General features: G+C 35.3%; 1 long non-coding RNA gene across 1 annotated transcript; it reads right to left on the bottom strand.

Moving 5' to 3' along the window:
• Window positions 1-1,444: 1,444 nt before the first annotated feature.
• On the bottom strand, window positions 1,445-8,026 carry LOC105445446. Its single transcript, XR_973408.2, has 4 exons — window positions 7,893-8,026; window positions 6,795-6,944; window positions 2,651-2,757; window positions 1,445-1,521 (listed from the first exon to the last, which is right to left on the bottom strand). It is a non-coding gene; the product is annotated as an uncharacterized LOC105445446 (long non-coding RNA).
• Window positions 8,027-15,578: the final 7,552 nt, after the last annotated feature.

The following is a 15,578-nucleotide window of genomic DNA, read 5'->3' on the forward strand; positions in this document are numbered from 1 at the left end:
CTGTTTGTTTAAATTAATGCTTGCATTTCCATGATTTGATTAAACGAGTTTGTTTTCACTGGCTGCTTGCCGTAGCAACTAACAGAGTTGACAAAAGACTTAACTCCGTTTCGTTGACGATCAGCCATGCATCAAGTCTTTCATCTTCCTTGTTTTTAATTACTCATGCGTGAAATATGCATCATATGAGTTGCATCGAATGAAAGAGGAGGATCTATAAGCTTTGAAAATATGTGTCATTTATTAATTATAATTGTGATTAAGTTATGATAAAACATCGATAATTCTCGGTTTCGTCTTTTCTGGGACGCATTGTATATATATATATATATATATATATCGACAGATGCTCAGACCTAATAAGTCTCCAGGTTAGGCTTACCCCCCCCCCCCCTCCATTCTCTATCTCTCTCTCTCTCTCCCTTACCTCTCATTTATCTGTCTCCATCATATCTCTTTATTTCTCTCACTCTCTTTCACTCTCTTTCACTCTCTATCATATTTTGTATCTATGTTGCTCGCTCTCACTCTCCCTTTCTCCATCTCAGGTTAATTTTTATCTTGTCTTTGACCCTCCATCGAAATTCGATAGGATCTGTCTAGCAAAGATTTACGACAGAGCTTTGCCGTATAACCATACATGTCGTTCAAGAACATTTTGGGATTCATCTCCCTCTTTTCTTTTCTTTTATATCTGTGATGCTAAGAACGACGAATTAAAGAGAAAATTATTGGGTGGAGGGGGGAGGGGGGGGGTGACTCTCTGAAGAGCCTGAGACAATAAGTCAAAGAGAAGGGGAAAATGATGAGGAGGGGGGGGGGGGACAGACATTGAGAAAGACACAGGAATGTTGGGCAGTGAAAAAGAATGAGAATAATAGATAGAAAAACAAGAAGAAAGAGAGATTGGGTGAGACAGAAAATATGGGAAGAGAGCACTAATCAAGAGAGATAATGAGAGGATGAGGTTTTGTCTAGGGGATAGGGTGAGATACAAAGAGACAACTTAAAGAGAAAGAAACAGAAAGCGAAACAGACCATGCAGATAGAAATGAAGGGGTAGAAAGTGGAACACAAAGAGAGTGAACAAATAGGAAGGGAAAGAAGGGGCCAGAGAGGGAGAAAGAGTGAGGGGGAGGAGAAAGATAAAATGAGGACATTAGGAAAAGGCTGTACTAGTTTCATAGTATTCACTACAGAGATACAACAACTTAAACGTTGAAAGTTAGAAACACAGACTCTGGTGGTTTGGTGAGGTGCTTCATTTAATGTTTCGAGTATTACAGGTGATAGTATTTTTTTAAATGACTTTTAGTAACAATAAGCTTACTAAAATGATAAATACATTTCTTGAATTATCACTACATATTTAATGTTGAAGAGGTGTAGTCTAGACTATTTAGACCTTTTCCCAAATTGATCGAACCAGAGGAGATAGTGGCCCTTCATTACGTCGGCCTGTCAGCTCTTTTCGATGTTCCATTTTTCTCTGACTCTGTCCTCGAGAGGCATGTTAAGCATCTGAGATTGTGAAAAGTCAACAAACATAACTTTGATCAAAACAAGGACATCTTCTCTATCTTTGTGACACACTCTTTTGAATATCATAAACATTTTAAAGGCAGTCAACATTTGTGCACATTGAAAAGGGATGCATTTGTATTGACCTGTCTTATCTGCTTGAAAGACCTAACAAAAGTATAGACCGAAATGGATAGGTTTGTGTCTGAAAAAATAATTTTGTTTTATTAGGCTTTGTATGCTTCCTTAGTGAGATAAAACACATTTTCAAAACAGTTGACATGATTATAAACGAATGTTAATTTGTTGTTTTTGCTGAATATCTATTCCACTAACTGATTGAATTAATTTAAAGATTCCAAATAGTTCCAAATCTCATCATAACTACCTCAAACAAATTATAATGCCACTGTGTTCACAATCAGCAGCTGATTATAGAAATTCAAAGAAAAATATGAGAGAGGGGCGAGGGTGGACACCTCGCTCATCCTCCATTTACTTCTTTAATCATTCCAACATTTAACCTACTGCTGGTGTTTTCACTTTTACTGCCATTTTATAAAAAAAATCCTATCGAAATAGATGATGTAGAACAAGTTTCATTGAGACCACTTCGTTTCCACAGTACTAGAGAGGGGGTGGAGGGGGGGGGGGGGCAATGTACCGCCTCCTTTTAAAACTGTAGCTGAATTAGTATAAAAGACACGTTATTATATGGAATCATATGGAATTACCTGAAGATTTTTCAAAATACACAAATCAGCCGAAGGTAATTTCTATAGCCATGTCCATACATTTTGAAACATGCGAAAACTATGATTATCACAATAGTTGTCATAAAATTGTTGTTATAATGTAGTGAATTTCATGCCCGCAAATTTGACCAATCAGAAGCCTAGAATCTAGACATGCAGTATATAAAATTTATTATATTCATACATCACATGTTCAATACTTTTCTTACCACTAGTTACTGGAATTCTAACCCGCATGTTACACACACACAAGCATTACATGATGAGCAAACGAGTTCTATGGGATTGTTGTATTGAAATAAACCTTGAGTTGATTTCTCGAAAGTCTTTGCGATCGTCTGTTTAATTGCGGTTCTAGTATTGCCTTTACTTACGTCTCATTGGCGCCTTTGTACACTCCTCTACCATCCTATCCCGTTATCCAGCACATCTTCTGGGTCCCTGTCCCACCTTGCTACAGATTCAAGATCTCCCATGTCATCTGGAGAGAAAAAAAATAAACACACACATATTGGACCAGTTAAACAATTTACACCAGACGTAATAACATTTCTCTCACCTGTATAATTACTTGCCAAGAAAAGTTTTAAAATATGGTATAGTGATAACAGATATCAGTGATCATTTAACACCGTTTATTATTTTGAAGTCAAACAATTCTGATTCTGAACCTGATATTGAAGTGCGAAAAATTGATTTTACTGAAGAAAATATGAAGCATTTTTGTAGTGAGTTGAACGAAGTTAAATGGGAACGACTTAATTATATTTGTGATGCGAATGATAGATACAATTATTTCTTTAAATTATGTAAGGATATTTACGATGAATGTTTCCCTGTTAAAATAGTTAAAACTAAAAATAAAGTTGATAAGCCTTGGGTAACAAAAGAGGTAATCAAGCTGAGTAAACGTAAGCACATATTATATCGTAAATACCTAAGAAACTCAACCACTAATAAGTGAAATGGCATATAAAGAATGCAGGAATGTCTTAAATAATTTAATACGGGAAAATAAACGTGCAAACTATGACTCTAAGTTTGATAATGTTCGTAATAATGTGAAAGCAACATGGAAACTTATTAATGCAATTTTACACAAGAAAACATTAAAGCATGGTATCAATGATATTGTAGTTGGTGATGGGGAAAAGATTACTGATAAACAAAGAATTGTAAATATATTTAATTCTTATTTTTGTACAATCGGGCAAGAACTACAGCAAAGTATTAATAACTTGATTACTTGCAATATTGAATCAACAAAATACGACGAGTACTTGAAGGGTAATTTTTTGAATTCATAATATATATATATCTGTAAAGCGCTTTGAGAGGGCCTTCGGTCTTGAAAAGCGCTATATAAGAACTAGCTATTATTATTATTATTTTTACAGCCTGTTACTAACGCAGATATTATTAATGTGATTTTGAATTTTGATGAAAATAAAAGTCCAGGATACGATGAAATTCACCCTAAGGTATTGAAAATCTCTCTTTATATGATTGTTACACCCTTGTGCAATATTTTAAACTTGTCCTTTGAACAAGGTATCTTCCCCAATGCTCTAAAAATTGCAAAGGTGATTCCTGTTTTTAAAAAAGGCAATAAGTCATTTTTAAATAATTGTAGGCCGATATCCGTGTTATCTGTTTTTAGCAAAATATTTGAAAAGATTTTATGTGATCAATTGACTCGTTTTATTAGTAAAAATAATATTCTGTTTGAAAATCAATTTGCTTTTAGAAAATGATACAGTACTTGCCATGCTCTTCTTGATTTTATTGATAAAGTTGCAAATGCTTTTGAACTTAATGAATTTTTAATTGGTGTATTTCTAGACTTATCCAAAGCTTTTGATTGTATTGATCATAATATTTTAATAAATAAGTTATGTTTTTATGGTATAAGAGGAATTCCTCTTCTTTTAATTAAAAGTTATTTCTCAACCGAAAGCAATATGTTAGCTTGGGTAATTATTACTCTGATCACAGCACTATTTTAACTGGTGTGCCGCAAGGTTCTAATCTTGGCCCGCTCTTGTTTTTACTGTATATCAATGACTTGCCATCTGTAAGCAATGTTTTATCTTCTATTTTATTTGCTGATGACACCACTCTGTTTTTATCTGGTAAAGATCCCGTAGAAATAAATATTCTATTGAATTTGAAATTGTTAAAATACACAAGTGGTTCCTTGCAAAAAAATGGTTGATTAATTTTGAAAAAACAAACTATGTAATTTTTAAAACAAAAAATAAATATGTAAATGAAGCTGCTATCAAGATTTGTATGAATAGTAAAGAAATTAAGCAAGTACACCAAGTTACTTTCTTAGGCGTCATTATTATTGATGAAAACTTAACGTGGAAGGACCACATTTATTATATTTCTAACAAGCTGTCAAAGGTCATTGGTGTTTTAAATAGACTCAAAGATATTACCATTACGCATACTTGTACAATTGTATAACTCTATGATTTTGCCTTATTTTAATTATTGTATTATTGTATGGGGCAATTGCGCTTCGTATTTGCTTCAAAAGCTATTTTTATTACAGAAAAGAGCCGTCAGGGTTATAACAAACTCATATTATAGAGCACATACAGGTACATTGTTTTTTAAGTTGAAGTTTTTAAAACGTTATGATCTATATGATATAAGTATTGGAGCTTTTATGTTCGCTTACATGTACAATATAACTACTTTACCTGATTGTTTTAATAATTATTTTATTTTTGATAGAGACATAAATCAATATAGTACTATAAATTCACACAAACTTTATGTTTCTTCATTTCGCTATAATTTGTCAAGAACAGTAATAAACTTTAAAGGATCCATTATTTGGAATAACTTACCATATTCTCTCAAAGCATGCCCAACATTGTCTAGTTTTTAAGCGTAATTTTAAAAACAAACAAATATCAAGTTACAATATACTCTTTTTAGCTTTTATTAATTATGCCTGTCCTTGTATGTGTGTATATATGTCTTAGTTAATGTAATGTCTATATTGTCAATATTTTGCTTTTAATTACTGAAGATTTTACTTTTGGGGTTGTAGAAAAAGGGGACCAGCCTAAATAGGTCAATGGCCTTTTCTGGTCTCTCACATCCCTACTCCACCCATTAATCATTGTTAATGTTACTGTTGTTGTTTTATTTGTTCTTATTATATTTTATATATATTGCATTTTGTATAATTGTATTTTGAATGTTATAATGCTGTGTTTTTATTGGAAGTGAAATAAACTGAACTTGAACTTGAGGTTGCTGTACAACTTTACTGCTATGATTTTTGTTACTATTTTACATATATGTATGTTGCTAGTTTATTACAACTTGCGTGTTGGCAACATTTCTTTGTATACATAATGTGAACTATTGATTTTGTTTATATATATATATAACCCTACATGGTACATTAAGTGGACATCATAAAAATCCTAACCCTAACCCTAACCCTAACCCTAACCCTAAAACCTAACCCTAACCCTAACCCTAAACCTAACCCTAAACCTAACCCTAAACCTAACCCTAACCCTAATGTCTACTTAATGACTCATTTTTTCACTACCAATGTCCTTCCAATGACGCCTTTAGTAAAATCACATATATAGAGAGAGATATATAACAAAATTGGGCCTTCCACGAGAAATAAAACGTAAAAAACGTTTAAGAGGACACCAAATTGTCCTCCTAATCACAATGTCTACTTAATGACTCATTTTTCACTCCAAATGTCCCTCTAATGACGCCTTTAGTAAAATATATGTATATATATATATATATATATATATATATATGTATATATATGTATATATGTATATATATTTTTTTTTTGGAGGGTGGGGGAAGTCATTTTTACTGGTTTTCCTTAAACTCAAGTGAACATTTAGGACTCCAACTCACAACTGAACTTTATCTTAACCCATAGTTTTGCAAATAATTGTATTAAGCGAAGAGCCGTTAGTCCAGAAATCATAATATAGGAGCATATCGTGGTAAAGAATTTAAGACTACCACCCATGGCAATAGTCTTTATCGAGACGTTTATTATCACTTCTTCTTCTTTTGCTTCTTGCGTTTTGATAAAGAGCACAATCGTGATAAAGTCCGTTCTAATGCCCGTTTGTCCCAGACCAAGTACTAGTTCTAGGGAGTGACATAGGTTGAGTGTAACACAGACTTGAGAAATATAAAACAGGATGACAAATTTTCACGAAACCTTTGGCTTCTCTATCTTTTGGAGCTACTTTTGTCTCAGTTACACAATTCACGAACTACCAAATAAGAATCCGGATTTTGGAATGATACAAACGGGAGAAGCATCAAAACAAAACGGATCGGATTTGCAGCAGTAAAAGCACCAATAAAATTGTCCAAGTCAATCTTAATTCAAATTAAAAATTACAATTCAATAAATAAAGTACATGGCATGCCTTTGTTTTGCAAATAGTGTCAGAGCATAACAATCTGACATATATAATTAAAACTGTTCAATGGAATGCTTACGTTGTATCTCCTCATCAACGTCCATATTAAGGGGAAAGGTCTCGCTGTCTCGTTCCACGTCGCTTGTGGTGTTGGCAATGGTTGCGCCCACAAGAACGACCAGAAGAAACGCAGCATTGATGAGCTTCGATGCCATTTTCTATTTCAAACCTAGATGATAATGGAAAATCCATGATGTACTAGAGGCGTTATTTCCATCACGTGATCAACTGAAGTAGCTCAGCATGTAAAATAAGTTGGCTCAAAATAATTTATCGCAATGTTGCAATGATCATTTTACATTCATTTTTTGTACGGTACATGGCTTGTCAAAATCAGTGTCAAGCGAATTACAGAACATTAGCTGGGCCCGTGCACATAGTCGTCACATTTGCTTGTTGTAAGACGGCGTCGTGACTTTTATGGTTTGGGGCAAGAATTTTGATTTCAATAATGAAATAATAATTAAAAAAACCCAAACAGGAACACAGAAACAAACAAACAATAAAGTTTTACGAAATGAACAGTATACATTGATTTCAATTAGGGGTATGTGGACGATTACAATTTACATTCTTGAATAGCGCATGGAGTAATACATTCGCTATTACGCCTCGTATAGAGTAACAGGAAATTATAATTGACGCAAGTCAGTCAGTATGCTAGGTAGTGTCCTTGGCTACTGTGTTAAATAACATAAATAATAGTAACCAGTTCAGTTAGACTGAATTACAAAAAATACCCCCCAAAAAATCATATATTAATTAGTTATACATTTCTTGCTTTGTTTTGTGTTACACACAAATCTCCCTCAATTGTTTTTAAAAGTGTTAAAAGGGTGAGTAGAGAATACAAGGCCATATATTGAGCGATAACATACATGCTTTGTTAAAATCTTTATTTCTATGCATTCCTTTTCCTACCGCGATCAGAAGAGCTCTCTGAAACTCCTCTGCACCATAACTGCCTGAGAATGTTACATCACTCCGCATAACAACATACAATCTGAACTGGATGTAGTTTTACTCGTTATTCAAAATCATATTTGTTTATTAAACGGCGTTGCAAAACGCTTTCTATAATTGATCGGGCATATAATGCTATATGGAAAACATTTACCTTCTAGTTGTTGTCAGATCTAAGGAAATTATCGATGTCTGTAGGTGATCCTCTTATCTATGCAATTGGAGACCGTCGAGTTTAATGGTACGTTGTTCCTTAATGTTCTAGCTTTATACTTTTTGAGCAAATGCTGAACCGTGTATAATATTTTGACTATGTTCTACACGTTACCACGATCCCCTAGTGATCAACATACGGTCTATACATTTTATATTCGTGGTTAAAAATCGACATTTTCTATACTTTCACATTTTGTCTCATTTACATATAGATAGAACTTTCCTTGGCCTACAACTCTCTTTCGTTGCCATATGGTATTAATATAATATTGGATGGCTTTGAGTGTGATACAAGAATATATTGCTCTAGCTATTTCAATATTGAACGAGTCGGAGAGGGCTGGAGGGCCTAAGACTAATAAAGATTTTCACGCTCGGTCGCTACGCTCCTTCGCATAAAATCCTTCAAAAATGTACTAGTTAATATTGTAGAAAATCTCGCATTTCGTTCCCCCCCCGGACATGAAAAGAAATCGCCGCCCCTGATTACTACTACTACTACTACTACTACTACTACTACTACTACTACTACTAATACTACTACTACTACTACTATCACTACTACTACTACTACTACTACTACTACTACTACTACTACTACTACCACTACTACTACTACTACTACTACTACTAATACTACTACTACTACTACTACTACTACTATCACTACTACTACTACTACTACTACTAATACTACTACTACTACTACTATCACTACTACTACTACTACTACTACTACTACTACTACTACTACTACTACTATCACTACTACTACTACTACTACTACTACTACTACTACTACTACTACTACCACTACTACTACTACTACTACTAATACTACTACTACTACTACTACTACTACTATCACTACTACTACTACTACTACTACTACAACAACTTCTACTACTACTACTACTACTACCACAACTACTACTACTACTTCTACTTCCACTACTACTACTACTACTACTACTACTACTACTACCACTACTACTACTACTACTACTACTACTACTAATACTACTACTATTACTACTACTACTACTAGTAGGTATAGCACACCAAAAATAAGTACAATAAACACATGTTATCTGATGATTGCAAATGATCAAGCTTTATGAAAGCTTTAAAAAAAAAAAAAAAAAAAGAATTGAAATCGGTCAATGCGTTGTGATTTTATACCATTTTTTTGATATCGCAAAATCACCGAAAAACCTGCCAGAAATGGTCAAATTGGCAAAAATGGCATATTTCGACAAAGTTGACAACTTAATTCATCACTTTCTTGGACACAAATAATAATTAAATTATCAGACACTAAAATATCATCTTTGTGGTGGGGGGGGGGGGGGGTTGGGGGGTTAACCCCCCCCCCCCTTTGGTATTTTTCTGTGTGTAAACCCCCCTAAACCCCCCTAAACACACCCCTTTAGATTTTTTAAAATCTAAAAAAATAAAAAAATATTCCCATGGCTGACCTAAAAAGCTGACCTTACTCCCTCCCCCCCCCCCAACGGAGCAAAATGTCAATTTTTCAAATTTCGAAACCAAAAAAAAAGAGAAAAGTGTCCTCTTACCCCCCCCCCCCCCCCCCCCCCCCCCGCTTATTCAGCGGCTGGCTGAGTCGTTGCGAAATTTTTCGGCCCGATTTATAAATGTTAAAACTCACTCCTTGAAAAAATCCTGCGTATGCACCTCCCGGATGCACCTGTGCCTGATGTTTATGCTATGACATTTATTTGCAAGACAAAGGCACGCCACATACTTTATTTTTTTAATTGTAATCTGGAATTTAAATTTACGTTGACTTGGACAATTCTAGTGGTGCTTTAGCTGCTGCAAATCCGATTCAGTTTGTTTTAATGCTTTTCCGTTGTATTATTCCCAAATCCGGGACTCTCATTTGGTAGAACGTTCGGTGCGTCGTGGATTGTTTAACTGAGACAAAAGAAGCTCGAATAGTTGCGGAAGCCATTGGTTTCGTGAAAACTTGTCATCATGTTTTATATTTCTTAAGTCTGTTTTACTCTCGACCTATCCTACTCCCTAGAATTGGTACTGGGACTTAGACAAGATGTAGTATTAGAATGGAATATATCACGATTGCGCTCTTTCTTTTCTTTAAGACAAGAAGCAAAAGAAGAAGAAATAATATCAAAAGTTTTGATTAACACTAAAGCCAGGGTTCAATTGTGAATTGAAGTGCTAGGGTGTGATTCAAGACTTAGGGAAACTATTCGAAATGACTCCCCCCCCCCCCCCAAATCGGTAACTCACATTGTGTTATACAGACATGTTGCCAACACGCAAGTTGTAATCATAAGTAGCACCATGTAAGATTGTAAGATTGTAACAAGAATCATAGCAGTAAAGTTGTAAAGCAACCTAACTCATCTTCGCATGTAGTAATTATTTGGGTGAAAGACAATGTTATTTCTTCAGTGTAGCGGCGCGAAACTTGTATAGCGCCATCTGTGGCGGCGCCAAACTTGTATAGCGCCATCGGTGGCGTTAAGAAAATTTATGCAACAGAAAGCCTAGTCAAAGGCATCAGACTTGATGTTTGTTACAGTGGCGGATCCAGGGTGGGGGGGGGGGGGCGCGCCCCCCCCCCCTTGAGAAAAAAAATCATGTAAAATCACGTGATTTTTACCTTTTTTTTGGGGGGGGGGGGTGCAAATTGAATTTTTTTGAGGATCAAAAAAAAAAAAAAATGTGCTCACTACCCCACCTCCCCCCCCCCCCTTCCCCCACCCCCCCCACCCCCCACACTGAGCGAATTTTTGGCCGGCGCCTTTTTCAAATTTTCGGGAGCAAAAAAAAAAAAAAAATTGTGCTCTGTACCCCCCCCCCCCCCCCCCCCCCCCCCCCCCCCCCCCCCCCCACTGAGCGACTTTTCGGCCGGCGCGATTTTCAAATTTTCGGGAGCAAAAACAAAAAAAAGTTGGGCCCCCTCCCCTAAGAAATCCTGGATCCGCGCCTGGTTTGTTACCACAGAATTCATGACTTTGCTCCGGATGAACAAATAGTAAGCTACGATACATGATTCCTGTAGATAACTGATTTACTGTCAAATATAGGAAAGTAGTTGTTTCATACGATTGTTTATTTCCTGTGAATTATGTGCAAATAGTGAGTTGATTTTGGATGATTAACGCAACGTTATGTACAGAAGGCTATGTGTTGCTATGTGTTGCTAAGAGGCTATGAAACGCATTGCATGAACTGGGTTAAGAGGGCATATGATCAGACAGTTATGGTTAATGATTCAGTATGCTACAAGAAGCATTTATATGGTTTATACATTGTACGATTGATAAGATAGAAATGCCAAGGGTATAATGGCAGTCAATATGTTAATTCATGTAAATTAGGTCGGATAAGGGAACGTGTTGTTGTGTTGAATTATTCATGTTTCATTGGAGAAATTGCAAGATGCACAGTTGGGTAATCATTTAGTTTAGTTCATATTTACCAGTTGGGTTACAGTATAAGTGATAAGCTGTGATAAGTTATGCATGTACCAGTATGGGTATAGAGTAATGGATCATTTTAATTTGTTTACTAAATTAATGTATTGTAATGCTGGAAAGGGGACCAGGTCCTTTGTAATTTAAACGTTATCATTTAAGAGCGTTTATGATGTTGTTTGTGGAAAGAATTCATTAATAAGCAACCAGGATGTAATAGCCTTGATGTATGATTCAGAAGGTTCAGTTTCAGAATAGTAGGTATACATGATTCAAGTTATGCTAGTAGAAGAAACATAATTAATTACTCTGATATAAACAGGTTAATGCATCCATTTGAGTTTATTACAGACATGCTCCTAGCAGATTACAATAGATGACATATATTGTTGTTCATTGCTTTAAACATACAAATAGTCTTTGTTCTAACTAGAGCATGTTATTTATGACGAAGATTTGTTATCTTTTCTCTTAGTGAACCGCTACAAGACTACGCTACACATCCGAAGTTGTTATTGTTACGACACTTGTAGGATTAAACATTGAATAAAGATCCGAAGAAAGGAAACTGATCTAGTGTGAGTCATTTGTCGTCAGGCGCGTTTACACTTAGTTCTGGGGTCGATTGTTTAACCGGTCCATTGATTCTGTGTGTGTTTTATCTTCATCAGGTTACATGGAAGCCATTTTAGTAGGCGCTAGTTTAGGCAGCCCTCGCTGGTTTTGGGGAGTGTAAAAAAAAAAAAAAGGGGGGGGGGGGGGCTCCAATGAGACGTAAGTAAGGCAATTGAAGAACCTCAATCATAAATACGATCGCAAAGACTTTCGAGAAATCAACTAAAGGTTAATTTCAATACAACAATCCCATAGAACTCGTTTGCTCATCATGTAATGCATGTGTGTGTGTAATACGCGGGTTTGAATTCCAGTGACTAGTGGTAAGAAAAGTATTTAACATGTGATGTATGAATATACTACATTTTATATTACTGCATGCCTAGATTCAAGGCTTCTGATCGGTCAAATTTGCGGGCATGAAATTCACTACATTATAATAACAATTTTATGACAACTATTTCAGAGTTTCGATTGACTATTTGTAATTTAGGTTTAGAAATATCAAATGTATCGATATGTGATTAATTAAAAAATCCAAAAAAAATGCACATTATTATAGTTCTGTAAGATATCTTTTAAATAATTTAATCTTGCAAGTTTTGTTTGATATTTGATGGGAATTTGAAGATTATATTATGTACTATGGTCAATGTATGGGCGTTGTTAAATCACGTACGTACGCGTACATGATTTCATTTTGTATGCCCTGTACCTACATTGCAATGTTCATACAGACTTCCTATGACTGTATTATGTACAATTATTGTGGTAATACGCGCAGTACTCAAAAACCGCTCCGATGTACACACTGAGTTTCCTTCGGGAGATTATGGCAGTGTCCATGTGCTGCCCTCTACATGAATATACCCAAACTTGAGCATCTTTAACATAGTTTAGCGTCATGAAGCTGATCGAACTATTTACGTAATATGCTATGAAAATATAATATAATACATTTAATAAAGATGTTTCAAACTGTACAGAAATGCCTATAAAAAAGTACCTTCGGATGATTTTTGTTAATTATTTTGAGAAATCTTTGTGTAATTTCACATGATTACATATAAGTCAAGAAATTTGTATTGTACACTTGTTCAGCTACAGTCATAGAAGGCGGTACATTAGGGACTTTTAGATTCGCACGAAGACAATGGGGATTGCTACGATCGACGTCCTTTTAATAGGGGCTTTTCGTTTGTGTGGACGAGGACGGCGTTCACGTCCTCTAACGATGCGAATTGGCGTCAGACACCCGTCCTGTTCACTACCTTATAACCCTTTTCGTTTTAAGTCGACCCCCGTTCTCTACACGATGACGTAATGGCCCCCGCACGCGCTTATTCAATTTCTCCTTCTTTCACTTCTTATTTTGTTCTTCGTTAATTATTCTATTATACTCTCTCTATTTTCCTTATGTTATTCTTTGTTTTTCCTTCTTTCATCTTCTCTTCTATCTTTCCATTGTCTATTCTTAATCATTTTCTCTTTCTGTCTTTCCTAATGTTATTGTTGTTGTTATCATTCTATCATTTTTCTTTCTATCTTTCCTCATATTATTCTTTGTTTCTTCCTTCTATCATCTTCTCTTATGTTATTCTTTGTTTTTATCATTCTATCACTTTCTCTTTTTGTATTTCCTTATGTTATTCTTCTTTTTTTTCCTTCTTTCACCTTCTCTTTCTGTCTTTCCTTATGTTATTCTTTGTTTTTTCCTTCTTTCACTTTCTCTTCAGTCTTTCCTTATGTTATTCTTTGTGTTTTCCTTCTTTCACCTTCTCTTTCTGTCTTTCCTTATGTTATTCTTTGTTTTTTTCCTTCTTTCACCTTCTCTTTCTGTCTTTCCTCATGTTATTCTTCGTTTCTTCCTTTTTTTTTCATCTTCTCTTATGTTATTCTTTGTTTTTATCTTTCTATCACTTTCTCTTTTTGTATTTCCTTATGTTATTCTTTGTTTTTTCCTTCTTTCACCTTCTCTTTCTGTCTTTCCTTATGTTATACTTTGTTTTGTCCTTCTTTCACCTTTTCTTTCTGTCTTTCCTTATGTTATTCTTTGTTTTTTCCTTCCTTCACTTTCTCTTTCTGTATTTCCCTATGTTATTCTTTGTTTTTTCCCTTCTTTCACTTTCTCTTTCTGTCTTTCCTTATGTTATTCTTTGTTTTTTCCTTCCTTCACTTTCTCTTTCTGTCTTTCCTCATGTTATTCTTTGTTTTTTTTCCTTCCTTCACTTTCTCTTTCTGTCTTTCCTTATGTTATTCTTTGTTTTTTCCTTCTTTCACCTTCTCTTTCTGTCTTTCCTTATGTTATTCTTTGTTTTTTCCTTCTTTCACCTTCTCTTTCTGTCTTTCCTCATGTTATTCTTCGTTTCTTCCTTTTTTTTCATCTTCTCTTATGTTATTCTTTGTTTTTATCTTTCTATCACTTTCTCTTTTTGTATTTCCTTATGTTATTCTTTGTTTTTTTCCTTCTTTCACCTTCTCTTTCTGTCTTTCCTTATGTTATACTTTGTTTTGTCCTTCTTTCACCTTTTCTTTCTGTCTTTCCTTATGTTATTCTTTGTTTCTTCCTTCTATCACCTTTTTAAAAAATGTTATTCTTTGTTTTTTTAATCATTCTATCCCTTTCTCTTTCTGTTTTTACTTTCTGATTTACGCTGCGATGTAGCAAGATGACGTCATTCTGACGACGGGTCACTAGTTTTCTGACGAACCTCAAATCATCGATGAACGGGTTCGCAAATGTGGCCTGACGACGCCAGACGACCCGACGCATGCGCAGATCGCCGAAATGACGTCTTATATTTGACGTCGACTATGTCGACGTGACAAACGAAAACCCCCTAATGCACTGCCTTGAATGGACGTCACACGTATCAGTCCACGCAAATCTAAAAGTCCCTATTGCCTCTCCCTTACCCCCTCTTCCCCAATGAGTATAGGATTTTCAACATTCGGACATGCAACCGTCACTTCGATTTTTGAAAGTAGGTGGTCTCTTTGAAAATTGTTCTACCTTATCAATTTCCATAGGAATTTTCATAAGGTAGCAGTGAAGTTGAAAACCTCTAGCAGTGTATTAAATGAATGAATTAGAAAATGGGACATTGAGGATGAGCGACGTCTCTTTGTAATGATCATTATGAAACTAGTACAGCCTTTTCCTAATGTCCTCATTTTATCTTTCTCCTCCCCTCACACTTTCTCCCTCTCTGGTTCCTTCTTTCCCTTCCTATTTGTTCACTCTCTTTGTGTTCAACTTTCTACCTCTTCATTTCTATCTGCATGGTCTGTTTCGCTTTCTGTTTCTTTCTCTTTAAGTTGTCTCTTTGTATCTCACCCTATCCCCTAGACAAACCCCCATCCTCTCATTATCTCTCTTGATTAGTGCTCTGTCTCACCCAATCTCTCTCTATTCTTGTGTCTCTATCTATCATTCTCATTCTTTTTCACTGCCCAACATTCCTGTGTCTATTCCAATGTCTGCCCCCCTCCTCATCATTTCCCCCTTCTCTTTGACTTATTGTCTCAGGCTCTTTAGA

This window comes from Strongylocentrotus purpuratus, unplaced genomic scaffold (assembly GCF_000002235.5).
Source record: "Strongylocentrotus purpuratus isolate Spur 01 unplaced genomic scaffold, Spur_5.0 spur5_contig_864, whole genome shotgun sequence".
NCBI classification, from domain to species: Eukaryota; Metazoa; Echinodermata; class Echinoidea; order Camarodonta; family Strongylocentrotidae; genus Strongylocentrotus; species Strongylocentrotus purpuratus.